General features: G+C 42.8%; 1 protein-coding gene across 11 annotated transcripts in view; it reads right to left on the bottom strand.

The window, feature by feature from the left end:
- baz2ba (bromodomain adjacent to zinc finger domain, 2Ba) overlaps positions 1-16,280 on the bottom strand; it is a 66,720-nt gene extending 50,440 nt beyond the window's left edge. For all 11 annotated transcript variants that reach the window (XM_070986660.1, XM_070989861.1, XM_070987447.1 and 8 more), the window contains exons 1-2: positions 15,994-16,280; positions 3,153-3,195 (exon numbers count right to left, since the gene is read on the bottom strand). The gene's annotated coding sequence lies outside the window, so the exon portion shown is untranslated. The remainder of the gene's footprint in view (positions 1-3,152; positions 3,196-15,993) is intronic.
- Between the last annotated feature and the right edge of the window lie 3,590 nt (positions 16,281-19,870).

Genomic DNA, 19,870 nt, shown 5'->3' with positions numbered 1-19,870 from the left:
TGTGTGTCCAACATCTCCCCTCTACTACAACAAACACATTAACACACACATACACACACAGAGACCGCTCCCATTGTTGCCCTCTCTGGGAAAGCTCACAGCTTGGGTTCTTTAGCTCCTGTTTTGTCTGGCCCTCCATTCAAAATGGCCCCCTCATGACCACGCACATTATCGTGCGGGCAGGCAGCCCCCGAGTGGACTGAGGCTCCCCGGGTGCGAGCAGTGATTCATGGCAACAAGGGTCTGTAAAAGAGCAGCCTCGCCCCACGCTGAAGCCCTTCATAGGGACAAGGAGAGCAGAGGCTGTTTGGCATAGGGGGCGAATCAAAAGTCTGGCTAGAGGACTGAACCCTGTTGAGACCACGAGGGCCAAGGGAGGCAGAAGGGGAATGGTCAGTGTTTTTTCTTGTGTGTGCGTGGAAAAAGAGCGGGAGGGAGCGTGGAAGAGAGAGAGAGACATGGATGGGTAAGCCCAAACTAATGCTGGAGTGTGTCTGCTGAATCTACACTGCTCTCTATCCCGAGGACAATCTCGCAGCAGCTTTTTAACAATCTTAGCTCCGAGGCAAGTACAAAGTACTAAATGTTTAGGCGTTATCTCTAACACTTCTCCAATCTAACAGAGCACCAGTTTAAAGGGCACTGGGAAGAAGACACTGTGAGAAACAAAGAGGGCTCATGAATAAGAGCTGAAAAATGATAGTAGTTGAAAACCCTATTCAGGTTTTGTGACAGGCAGCGAGAGACACAAATTCTTTCCCCTCAGGCTAGAAGGTGTAATTTCCCCTTCCACTGTCACAAGAGCCATGTAAAAAATTATCTGTAGCTCAATGACTGACTGCTTCCACGTAATTTGTAATGTACAATGTGTATGCATAAGTCTATCTATCTATCTATCTATCTATCTATCTATCTATCTATCTATCTATCTATCTATCTATCTATCTATCTAGTCTTGCAGATCGAGATGCTGAGAATAGAAACACTGGCATGCTTCTCCATTGTAACACACGGTGAGATGCGGATGGAAATGCTGGCCCCACAGGACAGACACGCACACACATACACACATACATACACATACACACACACACACACACACACACACACACACACACACATAAAGAGCGGACTGCTGTGGGGCTGACGCAAGACTATCTCTCTCTCACGTGTCTCTCCCCTACGGCCGCCCGCTGCTCCTGACCTTCGAGATGTTTTTCTCTCTCCTTCTCCCTCTCCTTTTATTCCTCTCTATTTCACACTCGTACAACACACATACACACACACACACACCCTCCCAAATACACACACACACACACGCACACACACACTCTTTTCCGCACACCTCCCAGCCACTCAGTATTTTGTCATTAAAAGGCATTGCATTTCAAGCTTGGATCAAGCAGATGGGGCTGCGTAAGCATTGCTGCTCCTTCACACAGCACCTTGGCTTAAGTACAGATAGTCCACATGCATTACAGCACTCTCCCCAGAATGCATGCGCACAAACACACGTGAACGCACGCAAGTACACGCACAACCTTCCTGGAACCGGAGAATCAGCCCGTTTGTGGATGGCTGCTTCATGTGGGTACTGTGTACCTCAGTTGTGTAATGCCAATCTGATGTAGTTGAATACCTTAAGACATGCTCTACAAAACATGGACGCCAAGCAGCAGACAGAGGTATCATGTCTTCGCAGAGAAAGCACCCCGGTTAGTCATTCTCATCCTAATATATTTATTAGTCCACTGGTCCGTGCTGTAGTGGCAAAACACTGACAAAAATACTCCCATAAAGTTCAGTGAGTTCATAGCACACACACACAGACGCAGAGACACACACCCATACGTGAATGTCATATAATTATATCTACGTGCCATTAGACACATTTCTCTGTCTTTCTTTCATTTTCTCTCACTCTCAACATTTGCATATTCCTTTGGGAGTTTGAGTTGAGCAGCTCTTTCCTTTTTCCTTCTCTTGTCTTCCAAGCAACAAATGTCAGCTAATTACACCATAGCTGTTTGGATGAGCTCCATCTTTCCCTGTGCTCTGCTGTGCTTGCTCTCTATGGGGCTGCAGGAAAAGTCAGGCAGCCAAGACACCAGTCAGGAACAGCCAGGGGTGGGTGTTGAGCTACAAGGCTACACCCCCAAGAAACTGATTCCCCAAGAGAGGACTCATCAATACTTATCATAACCGATACAGCCAGCTTGCACCAACCTGCGGGGGGATATAATGTATCATTCACAGCCAGAGATGAAGCAGTAACGGTTAGACCTGATAGAATCAGGTCTGGTAACACAAGGCTAAGGAGCCAGTCACAGGTAAAACAGGTATTTCCCTGCACTCTGCATTCAGTAAAAACCTTCCTATAAAAGATCCCATTTCATCCAGTGACACACTCACAGGCACAAGGCCATCAAGTCAGGCAGGAGAGAAAAGTGCAAGTCATTGTCTGTGTGTGGAACAACAAACTGCCACCTTGGTGTGTGTGAAGTGAAGCCTTGAGGACGCAGCCGCGCCCCTGAGTACAGCAAGCTCTCACACAGAGACCGAGTGAGAAAACATAGAAAATGAAAGAGAGAAAGAAGAGAGGAAGGGACGGAGGGAGGGAGGGAGGGAGGGAGGGAGGGAGGAGATTAAAGCTGCACATAGCAGTGTACATAAACAAGTAAACCCCATCCAAGATCCTAACCCAGAAGAACTGCAGGGCACAGTTAACAACCATTTACATTCAGCGTTGGCTCTGAACAGATAGCAAACTCAAAGGATGTTTATTAGGCGCGTACGTTTCAGACAAATATTCTGATTAGAATGGGAGAAATCTAATTAATTGCTTGATTCACTGAATGAACCCCGAATTTGTAATGTAATCATAACAACTGCTTTTCAAGGGGCTCTTGTTAAATTTAATTGGGGGAGAAAAAAACATCCTCTTTCACTGAATGAATGAAAATCAAATTAGGCCTGAAACTGGAGGAGTCTGCAAGTTTGTTCTGGCGTGCCATAAAAAAAAAGCAGAAGTGGGTGGCAATATATATTTTAAAAAGTTACGCATCAACTGTTTTGTGACACGCACACATAAACCAGGGGCACACAGTGACAAAGAGGAGACGTGAATGCTCTTTAGTGTTGAGTGTACTCACTGTTAGAGATGTCTTCAGCTCTTTGACATAACTGCTGTAACACCTGGAGAAAAAGCAGAAACAAAATAGTTCAGGTTAAAAATACAATCCGAGTCATAGGAATAAAATGTTTTTCAAGCATGCTTTGATCCATATGATGATCAAAATGGCTAGATTATATGCAGCATTGTGGTAATTCTGAAAGTTTTCCTTTTGAGAGCCTGAAGGGGATGAAGCTCCTAAAAGTACCTGAATATCAAAGTTACAGTACCACGGCTTGGTTTTCAGACACATCAAACAGAAAGTACAGTGACGTCTGAAACACAGCTGTGGCTGCGCACACACAGGAAGATATTCACACACACAAAAAGTCTCTTTCTCCCCAAGCCCTTTCTTGCAAAACCTGTTTGTTAGAAATGGATCTAGACACTGGAGCTTTGAGTGTGTGGATATTTTCCCTAAACACAAGACAGTTCTTGCAGAGAACCAAGCCTTACCGGCGTTCTCACGCCCATCTCTCATGCATTGTCTCTAAGGCCCTCCTGTGCTCTTACAGCCTGAGCCTAATCTAAGGAGCTCACCAAAACAGACGCCACCCAGCTATGTACAGTACATCACACCACGCCACAGCTTTTATGCTGATATACATGTATTCTTGAACTCTTGATTCTGCAGAAGAGCTTTTAGTTACACCATTAGAAATGTCGGGAACCTGCGCCCGCATGATTAGATGATATCAAAAAAAAAAAACAGTTGATTGAAACCTCGAGCCTCCTCATTCACATGTTCCCAGACACGGGGAAGCAGGCTCTCATAGACATTTCCAGACACACAGCCACACCAACACACAAACAGTGCTATAGCGTGTGTGGGTAGCTATCTAACAAGGTTTTGCTGACAGTAAACACATCCATCTGGTCAACAGCAACAGAATCAAGCCTGGTGGACACTTCATCAGCACATGATTTTTTTTTTTTTTTTTTTTTTTGGTGTGTTTGTAAGTTTGCTCATCTGTTTGTCAGCATGGTTACAGAAAAACCGTTGGCTGATTTTCATGAAACTTGGTGGAAGGGTGTCGCATTAGCCAAGGAGAAACCCTGTGAATTTTGAAAGCGGCTCTGAATCTCACGGTGAATACATGAATTATTTTTGTTAACGCCGCGAGATGGGGCATTTGGCGTGGTTTGGTGGAATAAATACCATACATCGTAAAATCAAGCAGATGGTAATACAGTTATATAGTGACAAAACACAGCCAACTGTAGAAGTAAAATGACTCCATATCTCAATACAAAGTCCTGGTTGTAATGGAGCACTCAGGGATGTGGTTTCATGGGGGAACTGGTACAACAGTAGCACTGCCGCACCGCACTTTTTTTCTCAAGTTGTGGTGTGGCTAAGAACATGTACTTTCCTGGTTCTCACAAATGTATGTGAAATATTTGCATAGGAGTACCTAATCAATGCACAGCTGAGATGATGGCGCTTCAGCTCGGCACTGCCATATTTTGATATAACTCTGATAGTTTTGGAAATGCATCTATAGTGGTTGTCGTTGTAGTTACTGCTGTTTTTTTTCCAGTAATTCCTTTGAATGTCACTTGTTCAAATGAGTGCCATGGTAAAATAAGAAAATGTGTATATTACAGTTCACGATTTTGTCTTTCTAGATGCCCTCCAGTCATGTCAAAGTCTGCGGAAACAAAGTAACCCACATCTGTCGTTACAGCTCAATCTATCACTGAACAGAAATCACCTAGACTGGCAGTGTTGATAATAACCGCACTCATCGAACTGAAATGGTTCCCTTCATTATCTACACTCTTACACAGACAGACAGACAAACACACACGCGCGCACACACATACACACAGACTACAGACACACACAAATACTTTGATAAGTCATCGCAGTGATAATGATAACCGAGAGCTGGGTAGGCTGAATTCATCTTCAGCTTTTTCATAAAGGCCTATTAGTGGATGATTAAAGGATCTCTGCTCATAGGGCTTCAGCACAGAAAATGATTTGCCAGCCACGAGGCAGGTGAATTACACTGGATAAGAAAGCCAGTGCTGTCTGCCATCATTTGCCTGACTGAGAATCAGGCTGTTAGTCTATTAACCTCATTTTACTGTAAGATCTTCCTAGTTTTACATCAATGGCAGATGGATAAAATATCACAATATCACACTTCCTAAGACGACTTCTTAAACTGCAGTGTCCTTATAAATCATGTCCGTGTATGTGATATTAGGGCTGCAACTAACAATTACTTTCATTAGTGATTAATGTGCAGATTATTTTCTCAATTAATCAATTATTCATTTGGCATATAAAATGCAGGAGTAGTAGTAGTAAAAAAATGCCCATTAAAGACTCTAAAAAGGATGACTAAAATAAACTTTGTCTTTATCAACTTAAAACATAAAAAAGGGTGAAAAGGTTCAAAAAGTAGACAAAGAGTGAAATAATAACTACAATTGTACTATTTTGTTACTCAAAAAGATTAACCTAAGCATAACTTTAATGTTGTTTAGTTTGTTTTCGAAAGTTACACAAACCTATTTGTTGCAGCTTACAACAAAGTGATACAACAAATTGCTGCCCTAAGTTGTGCTGGTGAACTTCATACAATCCAAATGTCATTTTTATAATCATGATCATTACTTTCATTGCTTAGTAATTTCCATCTAATTAACTTGAAAGGCATTAAAAGGAAAGAAACTGAAAAACAGGAACTACCTGCAAAGTTATAATTACCTGCATTTACACTCCAGGCATGCTTGCACATGGACAGTGTACAACCTAATTGTTATGATGTCTCTCTCAATTGTCTTGCATAGCTTCCCTAATCTGCCTCCCTTGCCTCAGCCACACAGATGTTGACTTTACCTCAGGATTCATACAGTGGCTCTCAGGCATCTGCACAGGGTTAAATACGCAGGTTGGACTTTTGTACCAGCCACAGAAAGAGAGAGAGGAAAACGAAAGAAAGAAAGAAAGAAAGAAAGAAAGAAAGAAAGAAAGAAAGAAAGAAAGAAAGAAAGAAAGAAAGAAAGAAAGAAAGAAAGGTCACACCATGTTTCATGTGAGTCTTCTTCACACAAAAAAACTCTGTTGATATTTGAGCATGAAAAACAAGTGTACTCTGAAAATACACATATTGAGATTGGCCTAAAATCCCTTGCTTTTTAATATTTGATGCCTTGTTAGAAGAGCGACACTGGTGAGGTGTTTGTCTCTGTTGTCTCTGTTGATCTCTGGCACACCAGCCCCTGTGGGAGTGAGCGAGTGAGACTTGGCCGCAGACATTTTCCTGAAGCCCCCAGAACAAAATAGGCAAGTCTTGACAGTCTGTCCGCCACCGAGTCGTCACACAATCAGTTGCAGGAAACCAATCCCTAAATAGCAGTGATTCATCTCTTCATCACACACAATGCCAGTACACAGTGCACAAAGAAGCTCTCTCTTCCTCTCTCTCTCTCTCTCTCTCTCTCTCTCTTACCCTATCTGTCTCAACCCCCACCCCCAGTATGGTCTCTCATGCTGCTTAAAAATAAGTGCTTCTCCCAGCTTTCTTTGCCCTGTGATTTACTGGCAGTGTTTAACTGCAGGGCAGCATCTTTTATTGTTACATGATCTGGGGCTGAAAGCTGACAAAATGGAATCTCTGTGCAAGTACCTTTGTATGTGAGTGAGTGTATGTTCAGGGCAAAGGAAGGAGCGAGCGGAGGAATAAAGAACTTGTGTGAGAAACGTTTGTCTAAGTGCAATTCAAATCCTCCCAGCCTCCCGGTGCTGTGTACGTGTGTGAACGTATGTGTGTGTTTGTCATCCCACTAAATGGTTTCTTCCTTGACTTGATGGAGCAAGTGCCATCTCAAGGGAACAGGTTACACCACACACACACAGACACACAAAGTGAAGCGCTTTGAGACTGGCGAAAAGCTCAGAACATTAGTGCGATGCATTTGTGAGAGGCAGAATATATATGAAACACCAGCTTGCATTGTGTGCGTCTGTCTCTCTGTCTGTGTACGTACGCATGTTTTTGTGTTGCCATGATAACTCTTAATGGCAGAGAGCCCGTTGCTGCATTAGCCAATCCACTTCCTTTTCTCGACTTTCTTTGCAACATAAATCTCATCCAGATACGCACTCAACCTGGCATTGCTGGTGACTGTCCACGGTTGCATTTGGATCAATGACATCAGTACAGTATGTGACCGGATCATCACTAGTGGATAATCAGGCTAGCATGGGCCAACACAACAGGTCCAGTGTATCGTTACAGCCTTGATGATCCATCAAGATGACGTGTGAAGGTCAGAGTAGCCATGACCAACACAGCTGTCACATCTCCTCCCAGCACCCTCTTGGCTAACTGGCCTTCCAAAACACTCAGCACAAAACACGGCCAACTGGGGAGCGCAGGGGCCACGGCCAACAGAACATGCCTATAGCTCAGGCCGGGCTCATATTGTGACATGATTACCCTCCATACAACAACAAAAGATGCTGCGAAGAGGTGAATCAGAGCTGTTTTGGTGTAATCATATTGCAACTATGGCAAGGAAACTGTTGGCATACCCCGCAAGGAACAACACTGGGACATCTATTAGTATGAGCTTTCAGAATTTAATTCAACACCAAATATAACCACAGTTTTAAATGACTACCAGCTCTGTTGTATGAGAGGAAAAGGCTACAGTGGAGTTGTGTGGAGAGCAGATGTGACTCCACTTTGATTTCAATGCCTGTGTGTGTGTGTGTGGAGCTTCTATTAAATGGATCTGCTGTCTCCTTGATCAAGGGAGTCAATAAAGGGCCAGTCCTGTCAAACCCTCGGGGGTAAGTGCGTATGCACATATGTGTCTGTGTCCGTGTGTGTGTGCGCGCGTGTGTGTATGTGTTATGGACAGAATTTGAAGTACTCTGACAGGTGAGTGATTGAGTGCTTTCATTTCCCTCCAGCGACAACGAGACATGCACACGCAAACACATATGCAGTACGCACACACACACACACACACACACACAGAGTGGAGGATGGAGAGAGAGAGAGAGAGAGAGAGAGAGAGAGAGAGAGAGAGAGAGCTGTTGTTTCCTAAAGGATGCTGCTCCTGCCTGCATGCTTAAATTAGCTCTAAATGTTTGGATTACACACGGGAGCTCTCACAGAGGATTTAGCAGCCATAGCCTAGAGTCCAGGGTGTGTGTGGATGTTTCCATCTACATCCAAGCACACACGCGCATGCGCACACAAACAAAAAGTGTCCTCTCACAGATCACAAACATATTGTACAGTACGTCACTCAAATATCACTCACTCTATTCTGCAGACCGTTGACAGCATAAGTTGCATCCATCTAACTGCGACAAAAGATGGAGACACGCTTGGACTTTAATAGCAACATGCAGCTCGAAATGTTGTCAAAAGCAACGACACACATTATCTCATTCATCAGGTTTTTGCTATGGGGACACTTTTTTATTTAAGAGCGCAGTCTTGGCTTCTGTCAGTGGGGGGAGGATAAGATATGCTAGCAGACGCAGAGCAAAGGAGAGAAAGGAGAAAAAGAGAAGGGGAATGAGGGAGGTCAGCGCCCCCAGTCTCAGATAAAGGCCCTCTCCCTCCCTTCTGCCTCGGCTTTCCAAGCCCCTGCCAGGATCGAGAGGCGTCTCACGTTACAGCTGTCTCTCAGTGTCATCGTTCAGAAAGAGAGAGCACAAGCGAGAGAGAGAGGCAGACAGAATGAGGGAGAGAGAGACAGACAGACGGAGAGGGGGAAAGCGGGACAATGCCACAGACTGAGCAGGGCTAGGCAAGCTGGACAAGAGAAAAACAACAACAGCAGCAGGTTCAACTGGACGAGGAAGCCTTGAGCTCTGGCTGCCTGGTGGTGTTTTTTAATAAGTGATGCTAATGCAACGTACCTTTTCACTACAATGTGGAAGCGTTTTGAAATCACTTAAACGTGCTTTGACCTTTTCAAGACAAATTATTTCGAAATGTAGCGTGAACACAGCTAGTCAGATCATTTCCTCTACGCCACCTGGGACTAACTGAACACTCTGACAATTTCCTAAGAAGAAAAAGGGGAAATTCATTTTTCAATACCTTGTTTTGTGTCCAGTGAGAACAGAGAGACACGCCGCCACACTCAGAGACAGAGATGGTAATGACTGTAAGACTACGTGCTATAGAGCTTCAGTGGATTAGACATCGTTGAGTCACCTCTCTACACATGAGTATCCATTTTTAACCTTAAAATGCTAAAAACAGCAGCTTGTCCCAGGTCCAGTAATGACTAATCCAATGACTGCTAGCATTTCAGCCTGCACTGCTAACAAGGTAAGGCCATGTAGGCCAGCATTCAGTTAAGTAAAATTCAGAGCTGTAACTTTTTCTGGAGAGAAACAAAGGACGCCCTTGAATTCCTGATAATAATAATTAAAAAAAAACTTGAAGGAAAGGGTGCTGTATATGCAGATTTTGACTCTGAACTGTGGCGCTTACACAGCCGACACATTGAGAGCTGATTGTACCAGTGTGGCTTACACAAAACATGGTTCAGAACAAATATGCATATAGCCATTGTACAGCTCAAAACTGCTTTCCTGTTTGTTTTTTTCTATCCTTGTCATTTCTCATGGCGTTCTGTAGGAGTTAAATATTTAAAATTCTGGCTTAGCTTGGGGGAGGCTTTGCCAGCGCAGCTAAAATAAAAAGCCTTTGTGGCAGCAGTGACCAGATTTTAAATGCTGAAGAAGATCAATAAATGGGGGCTGTCGAGGCGCAATCTCATGCATTTGTCTGTGTGTATGTGTGTGTGTGTGTGTGTGTGTGTGTGTGTGTGTGTGTGTGTGTGTGTGCGTGTGTGTGTCCTGTCCCTATGCGTAAATGCCTGTGTTCTGACAGCAAGTGTGTGTGCGGATGTGTGTCTACGTGCATCTTAACACCCACCAAGGCTCTCAGCTCCCCTGCCTGCTACAAGCCATTCTATAGTATCATCAAGAACCCCAGTGACCCAGGAGGCACACCAATAGAGAAACCAATATCATTCCCATTCCCACGTCCGAAACCGTCTTCCTATTTCTTTTTCCTTTCCCATCTGAGCACAGCCAGCATGGGTGAATTCTAGAGAAAAGTGTAAATACAGGCCCCCTGCTACAGATTGAGAATGTCAAGGTGTGGTAAACATCAAACTAAATAGCAGGTTTTCCAGACCTCATCACTATTTCCATAATCATGTTCCTGCCGAAACAAAATGATGGGCACCTCGACGAGACAGACAGGTGGGGGGAGAATGACAGGAAGCGTCTTGTTTTGTTTTCTTAGGAAAACAAAATCCTCCAACATCATGTTTTCAATCCAGCCCAGTTCAGCTAATGTTAAGAGACCCTGAATGTCTCCGTTTCATGAAGCCAAATAACACTGATGTGATTTCTTTTAATGAAAAGAAATGCATTCATAATGTTGGTAGGCTTTTTGTGTTTCTTATCACTCTAATGTTTATAAAGACAACATTTAATGGATGCTTTCAGCTCACATAAAGTGATAACCTCCTTTGCTGTGTCTTTACCACATGAATATGTGGAGACAAACAGCGAATTATGAGGACTTGTACACATGCTGTTCTACAGTTCCACGATACAAGAATACATCTGTATTTTCACCTCCTTGCTAATGTACAAAACAAAAACAGCCCTGAAGTGGAAAAATCATCAGGACCTTTTGAGACTTCATTAAAAGAAACTAGCTTGGACTTTCCAAACAAGACATCTCTTTGGAGGGGAAAATCAACCTTTTCACCTTGCTGGTGGAAAAACAGGCATCCCAACGAGACAGAGCATGCACAAACAACCTTGACTTTCATCAAGGAAATTCTCACATTGAATGATAAATAGAGGCCCAGGGGACGAACAGCAAAGAAGCAGCTTATCGCCTTTCCCTCCCAAATTTGGCTGCTCTGTCTTCTGTCTCCTGAAAGTCAACCTGGGGTGACCCACTTGCACTTTACACTGCTTATTGTTTGGTAATTAATCCACCATATGTAATCCACACAGAAATGTAGAGGAAACTAAACTGAGTGTTGAGTTGTTCAGTCTTAATTAACAGTTGAGACCATTCATTTGTTTCTACAACAGGAGGTGTATGTGCCCCGTCTCATTAGGTTAGTTTTCCAGATTTTGTCGCATTTCTCATTATACAGACACAGGCAGACGTTTATGGTCAGATGGCAGGAATATTTGACAAGGCTGCCGCTAAAAGAGGCTGTTACTGAGCATGCACTTTAGACAATTATTTGTGTACCCTGATGATTATCAGGACATGCAGTGTTACCAAAATAGCAAGGTAACATAAGGTTAGGTAGATCATCTGAGAGCTAACCAACTTTCCAGCTGAGAGAACATTAACCTGCGAGGCCGCGTAAACACGTATCAATAAGCGAACTGCCTGCATGGGCCTGCACAAAACAGCAGTAAACAGACACACAGCAGCACCAATTTGATCTGTAACAATAAGATGCATTATCAATCTAATGTCTAGAAGCTTTTAGGGCTTTCGCTTAAACAGGACTTCTTCTCAAAAGACCATTAGCCCTTATAGGATTAATGCCTTCTTCAAAAACATCTGTTTAAACTGAAGTTTCTCGGTGCATTATTTCATTTGTCCCGATTGTTTTCTGCGTGCGTGCGTGCACATTCATATGTAAATGGTTGGGGAGGGCTGAGGAAATATCAGGACTCTGTCTAACATTAGTTCTTGAATCATTTGGTTAACACAGAGCAGACCTCTACTTCCTCTCTAAATTTCACAGCTCTGTGTCAGCGCTAACATGCAGAGATTTGACAGGGCTCCCAGATGGCCATTATTATCAATGGATTGTTTGCAGGTCTAATTCATCTCTGTCTAAATTTAAAACACTGGCATCAGTGCAGTGAAATATTTGAGTTTACAAACTGTGAATACAGACCATAGAAACAAATCTTAGTTTAATTTTTCATTATTAGCAGTTTAGTCTTCTGCCACCTTGCCTAAAGCACACATCATTTGCATTATGATATATCTTATCATATATGAAATGCGATATTATAGCCCAGATTAAAGTTATCAAATCAGTGATAGGTTTAAAGGCCCAGTGTTTAGGATTATGGGGAATCTATTGCCAGGATCTAATATTCATAAGGATATTTTCATTAGTGTATAATCACTTGAAAATACAAATTCATTAGCTTATGAGTCCTTTATATCTACAGTCCACAGTATTGCACCGTCATGTTTCTACAGTAGCCCAGAACAGACAAACCAAACACTGGGCCTAAAGAGCACCTTTCGTGTTTTCAGAGTCATCATAGATTCTCCTAAACGTTTGGGGGGATGGGTGAGACGAGGGGTATTCAGTTGGTTGCAGTGTGCGACCTCAATGCCAGATGCCACTCAATCCTACACACTGGCCCTTTAACCACGCTTGATTTAGCCATGATTTAAGACATAACACTATAGTTTGAAGGTTTCTGCAATCAATGAAGGGGATGAGGACATGTTCCAGCAGGTGAACCCTTGCAGACTGACTGTCACACGATTGCCACAAGTGAAAACAAGCATTAGATGATGTCAACATGCAAAGCTGAGCTCTGCTCAATCATCACAAAAGTTTCTGGAGACACAGAAGAGAAGTGGCTTGTCATTTCAAAACAGGCTAGTGGTTGTCACATTCAACAGGAAGTGTGGTATAAGAGAAGAAAATTAAAGTGCACTTGGTAGCAGATGTATCATCCACATGTCTGATACACTCAACATCATTTTGATACCACTCCCAATATGAAGCGATACCATAACGGATTTTCAAGCAAGCATCAAGCGATGACTTGATCGATATATATCATGCGCACCTCACAAATCCCACTTCATTTTTAAAAGAACAGAAACTATGCATTTCTTCTTCTTCAAAAAAAAAAGAGATAGCCCCATATTCAATAGTAAAGGATTATAGAGAATACAGCCATGTGTGCACATGGGATTGTCTTCTCAAAAGCTGTCCAAGTTCTGTCAGATTCAGCACCCCCAGACACAGAGCTCGTGAACCTAATTTCACCTAATCAGCTTAGTCAATAGCAACCGTTTGCTGTGACTTTGGTAGGCATGCAAATAGGGCTTAACTATGTCTATCCTTAATTCCTGAATGTTCAAGTCAAGCGGAAGTCCTCCTTTATCTCCTCAAAAACAACAGTTCCAATTTGAGCGAAAGAGAAAGAAACAGAGAGAGAGAGAGAGAGAGAGAGAGAGAGAGAGAGAGAGAGAGAGAGAGAGAGAGAGAATAAAACTCCAGCCGAGAGTTGATTTTTTTTCTTGGCCTGGCAAGGAGAGACATCTCTGATTTGAGTGTGCTTGAGGTAGCACAGTGTGCTTTCATTTCAAACCAACATGGCAAACAAACTCTGACAGATTTGTTCCCCTTTTTTCACTTTTGCTCTTGCTCTCTCTCTCTCAAATTATGGGAGAACACACTGCACAAATATATTAGTACTTCTTGTTGGTTTGTATGTTCAGCTGCAGCCTTTGCACATACACACACACACACACACACACACACACACACACACACACACACACACACATATATTTAAACAAATCCGCACAAAATGACGCTAACAATAGGCAGTTGTAATAGCGGCGGAAAACTGAGAGACACTGTTCCGTCTCAATTCACTGATACCACTAATGGCTTCTTAGCAGCTCCATGAAATCAAGCAGCTGTCATGTCGATGCATCAGCAGTGAGAGGAGGGAGAGCCATCCCCATAAGGACAGAGGCACCGCGCCTTCATGTTTGGCTAAACATCTGCTCCTCTGCACTCCAGCTTTGCAGCAATAAACGGGCAAACAAAAGAGGTGGGAGGTGAAATGATCAGATTTTCCAATTCAAAGCATTTGTTCAGTTTGTTTTCTTTTCCCCTCCTCTCTCTCTCTCAAGCTGCTTTACAGGACATGGGGGAAGAAAGTGAGAGCCAAGTTTGAACTCTGGGGGACGGAGCAAACACACGGGCTAAAATAACACCTTTTGTAAGATGAATGAGAGAAATAAGGTCACTGTTTATTTCTGCAAAGAGTCTCCTGTCTAAACTGTTGCAAACCAGTATTGTAGCTCAGCCAGGGTTGATTCAAACTGTGTGTGTGTGCAATGATGAGGAGAGATGCATGTGACAGTGTGCGCATCTTATGCTTGCCAATGTGGCAAATCTATCAATCACACATCAAGTTTGTGTAAACAACAGTGCACTGATTTACCAACAAATACCTTTTTTTAAACACATAATTATCATAATTATTTCAAACACCTTTGTAATTTAAAGGATGTCTAATCACTGCCATTTAGCAGTGACATCCAGTTAGGTTGCATTTTGACTGTTTTTCCCTTAATAGGCTTCCTGGTAATTAATATCTCCCCTTCCTTTCCTCCTTCCTTCCCTCCCTCCTCCTTCCTTCCTTCCTTCCTCCCTTCATTCATTCATTCATGCTCAGTTGCAAAGATAAACATATAGCAGCGCTGTGTCAACTTAGAAATCACATTTAACAACACATTAGGTTAAAAATAGCACAAATACTCTGATTTAATCGAGGCTGGAGCGACACACCGCCATGTCCACCTGTCTCTCTAAAAAAAACCCCACCATCCCGACAACACGACGTCACTTTATATTTGTTTTTTAAAGCAAACGTCTCGTCCGCAAACACGAACTGTCCCAAATAAGATTCAAATCATCGCTGACAATCCGATAACCACATCCATTTTCCTCCTAAAACCACCAACAGGACGCGACTCTCAGTGTCTTTTTTTCCCTAACAAGTCTAAAAACTTCGGTTAAAACTTGCGGAAAAAAAAAAAACGTGGATCCATTTCCTTTTAAAGTAGCCTGTGTGTGTTTGTGAGAGAGGGAGAGAGAGAGGGGGGGAAAGGCTGGGGTGCTTCGAGGGGGGACGAATTTAAAATAACCAAGATGGCGAGTGGCTTGTTGTTTTGGAAGGGGCAGAAAAAATGGAGGATATTGTAATATACACAAAGGGATAAATTTCAACAACTCGGCCAAGCGGCTGCTAGCTTGCCTGCACGCCGCTCGGTTTGAGGAAGCGGCCGCGGCAGCAGCTCCCCGGCAGGCTGGCCGGCGGTATGACGAGCAACACGACAAAAAGCTCAAACTCCGAGCCGCTATGGCGAAAAGAAATGAATATTAGACGTCAAAGTTAATCCGAAGCGAAGGGATATTTATGTATTTGTCGCTAATTGTTTTATTTTCGCGTCGAGGGACTATTAAACTGGATGGATTTTTAAGGGACGGGCAGCGAGGACCAACGGCAGTCCAGAGCCTCGCAGTCCCCCCCCTCCTCTTTACGTTGACGGTTCCGACATCCAGCACGAAATACGCACCCAAAAAACCCGACCACCGCACATTTACACGGTCGATAAAAGAAAAGCAGACGACGCCATTAAGCGTTAAAAAGTTTAATTTGTCAACGATGAGATAAGTTATCAAATACAACAGCCCGGTGCGAGAGAGAAAACGAAGAGAGGGACACAAAGACGATTCCCACTATCAGGTCAGCACTCAGAGAGAGAGGGGGGAAAAACACTTAAATTAAAGAGAAAAAACTTTACGGATATGACCAAACGTACCGCCACGGAATACACACACTGAATGAATTAACGGAAAACAAGAAACTATCTGTAAAGCAGTTTACACAAGCTGGAGAGGAGAAAAAACAGCCAAGAAAGTCGAAACGGAGCCAGCTCCACGCAGCTCGTCGCTTCTTCTGTGATGTGGGCAAAACAGCGTCAGTGAAATAAAACACTTACCTTTTTTTAGTTTCGACACTTTACTTATTTCCAGCGTGGGTTTTTAGTTCAACTAACACTTCGGCTCGCTCTTCTTCTCGCCTCTTTTTTTCCTTGGTCGGTTTTGCTTATGAAAGAGGTCGGGGACGAGTGATAAAGAAGGGAATTGGGCAGTAATTGAGTCTCGGTGTGTGAGTGTGTGTGTTAGTTACTAACAGCAGATTGAAGGAGACTCTTCTCAAGGTTTATTCAGCTCCACTTCAAGGAACCGACCTGACGTCAGCTCACTACTGCCACACAAAGAAAACTTATTATTTGTGCAGCGGCTGGAGTGAAGGAGGCATGCAGTTATTGAACGTTATTACTTTAAATGCGACATTGTCATTAGCTTCACGGAGCTGGCGGAAGATGCGGCGGTAACTTTATTGATGTTGTTGTTAGTGGCACCATGAACCGCACGGACCTATGGCGATTATCGGCCACTAGTGTAAACAAGTAACATGATAAACAAATAGGCTGCGTTTAAAAAAAAAACAAAAAACACATTGATGCTTTCTCATGTAAAAGCCGCAACTTCCATCTAACTTTGATCAGTTGTATCAATTTCTATAATGCCGATTATGGTTTGATTTAAAAAAAAATTATTTATATTTTTTGGTGGATTTAGCTGAAATGTATGAAATGATACCTGCGTGCAAAGATTTTGCAGCTTGCAGGGGAAGGGAAATGTGTTCAGTCCTTTTTGTATTTTAGACAACAGCACTTGATTTTCTTTTTGGAATTTATGAATAAAGTTGCATTCATTACCTGGAAGTGTGAACTGCGAAAATGTGGCATTTTTGCATGTTAAATGGCGATTAAACAAGCGTTAAAATAATTGTTGATTCATTTTCTATCAATTGATGTATCATTTATTCTTATTATATTAATTATTATCATGAATATGCATTTGATGAGTTGCAAAATTGATCTTAAATTTCCTTTTAGGATCTATCACGTCTCAATATTGAGTCACTTACATTCGTAGTGTGTCTCACTATTAACTGACCAAATGATGATCCCTCAGAAGATGATACATGATCAAACAAATACAAATGGGTTTCACACAGGCTCTAAATGAGAAGGCATCCGCCAAACAAAAACAGAAATGGGACAGATCTTCCTAGGGATAGGATCAATACATTGCCTGGCAAAGACAGCCATCTGTGCCTAATTGTATGCTTTACCTCCTCCTCTGAACACACAATAAGCAACAGGCTGAACGCAGGCCCTCTGACCCAGACTGGGTTTCCAGACGGGGGAAGATTATTTCATTCAACTGGAAAACAACAAGGGGGTGGAGGGGTGGTGGGGAGTTTTTGCAGATGGAGTGGGCAACTGTTCTTATATGCCCCACCCTGATGAGGATGAGGATGGGTCACAGAGCCAGAGCCAACTGGTGTGTCTCGCGACATGTCCCATCACCCCTGGTTGTATCCATTTTAACAGGTATTATAGTGGATTAACAAACTGTTCACTGTTAGTTTATAGACACCTCATAAATCACATACAAACAATGAACTCATTGTTAGCAGCTTGATGGAGTGTTGGTTTACAGGCACATTCATATTAATGTTTCATAAACATTATAAATGACCATAAATGTTTCCTATTTCTCGCTGTCTCTCTCTCTCTGTCTCTCTCTCTCTGTCTCTCTCTCTCTCTCTCTCTGCAGTTATGTCATCCAAAAGTGTCACCCGAACATTTTTTGATGTTATTGCAAGAATTGCAAAGATGTTACTCATAAATCAGTCATTTTCATGTGTAAAAAGACAGAGAGAGAGGGGGAAAAAAAGAAAAGGTGGCAGTGGGGTGGGGGTCTGATAAAACATTCATGATCACCCGAGTTTTGGAGGATGGACACAGAAGCCCTTATTCAGCTTGTGGCGTGCAGTTAAAGCCATTTTATAAGCTCGCTCTCCATGTTCTTTGGTCATTGATTTTCTTCTCAGCCCCTTTCCATTACCTGTTGAGATGGGGGGTTTTGCTCTTCTTCAAACACACACACACACACACACACACACACACACACACACACACACACACACACACACACAAGCACGCACAATCCTCTCTATCTGTCTCTCTAGCCACTGGCACCCTGGTGTATTTCTCCATCTCCTCCGCCTCTTGTAGCAGGAATGACAGGCCATGAGGAATGACAGTGGCTCTGTTTGTCATACAGTAGCAGCAAGAAGCAAGGATTTTTAATTGCATTGGAGAATCTTCATTAAAGAGAGCACATGGGGGCGGGATTGGGGGAGAGGGCTGCATGGGGCGGCGTCGGGGGGCACTCTGAGCATCGTCATTAGGAGAAGGCACTAGCAGCATAGAAGGGTGGGCCCTCTTTGCATGCACACTGAGAATGCCTGCCGTACCTCGGTCATTTGTAACATAATAAGTGCCAGCACAATGACTGCAATGCGAGAAAGCACACCACAGGGAAGAGAAGGGGGAAGGGAGACAACATGTCTGTCTAAAAGAGGGACTTTTTTTTGTCTTGATTAGAAAGTATAATGAGCCACTAAAGAAACAGGAAAAAAAAAGATCTCTCCTGAGACTGATGGAAAACAAATTAATCTGGTAATTTGGATTTAATTATTATTTTTCTATTAGTCCACCATGCAAAGACAGGGACAGCCGTCAGAAGCGAGGAGCTGTGCTTGCATTTATTGATTTTTGCCCAGACACATTCAGGGAATACAGATTCATCTGCTCTCCTCCCCACACAATCCGCTATGTGGGATTCCATTAACACGAGAAGCTTCCAGCAACTCTGAGATGTTTAATTTGAACACCATAAATGGAGCTTAAAATAGTGTTCACACACAAGAAAGGGGGCCTAAGGATGTCTTTTCTTGCAATTGAATTAGTCCTCACTTATTGTTGTGTCCTACATAATAACTATTAAATAAACACCCGATGAATTAAATTAAGACAATGTTCTGCTGTATAGAATGAGTCAAGCTCAATTGTTTGTCTCCTCCTCCAACATCTTCCACTGCTCTAACAGTTGAGTTTAATTTAATCTTTTGTTTTAAGATTAATGTAAAAACCCTGCAACCGGACTGTAATTATTGTTCCCACCCATGTAGTATCTTCTCTTTGTAGCATCCTTTCAATACATCAGTAGTCTTGAGCACAATGCCTTGTGAGATGTAATGATTTGCAAAGTCAATGATTTGAACTGCCTGTGTGATTAAAGCACAAGGGACCAATTTGCGGCTGCTATATGTAGAATATTGGTGTGCCTCAAGAAACACTCATTCTCTCACTGACATGAAATTCAGCAATTATGCCAGATGAACGCTGTTATTGATTGGCATCCTACAATCCCTTAGTCTAAAAGGTTTGCAATAAATGCACTCGCTTCAAGTGTGTAGATCCAACTGCAGATATTCAGAAAACTGAGCTATGCCTAATGGTATAAGGGAATCCACATGACAGTGACATATGCATTAATCCTTGACCTTTAACCCCAGGGATGTCTACAGGAAATAGGTGCAGGGATGTTACATCAAGTGTTGTTGTGACATGTTTTTAGTCATCCTAATGTCAGCCTTAATAGTCACTGTCAGCTTGTTAAAACATTGTACTTTTTGGTAAATGCGTACAAAATTAACTAGATGAAAAGTGATTCTGAAGATCGACCAAATAATGTTTTCCATGCAAGGCTGACTAATAAATGAGTGCACTCGGAGAGCGGTGACTGTAACTGAGCAGAACCCTCTGTTGCATGATGTAATACACAGAAGGGAGAAATCATCATAATAGCAGAGTAGTAGAGTGACTCATTCGTTGATGAGGTACATTCACACTGTCATTCAATGAGGAGATGCAGCCTGTGTGCACATGTTGT

This window comes from Chaetodon trifascialis, chromosome 1 (assembly GCF_039877785.1).
Source record: "Chaetodon trifascialis isolate fChaTrf1 chromosome 1, fChaTrf1.hap1, whole genome shotgun sequence".
Taxonomy (NCBI): domain Eukaryota; kingdom Metazoa; phylum Chordata; class Actinopteri; order Chaetodontiformes; family Chaetodontidae; genus Chaetodon; species Chaetodon trifascialis.
The sequence above is the reverse complement of the archived record's forward strand: the minus strand, read 5'-3'. Positions and strand labels throughout refer to the sequence as shown.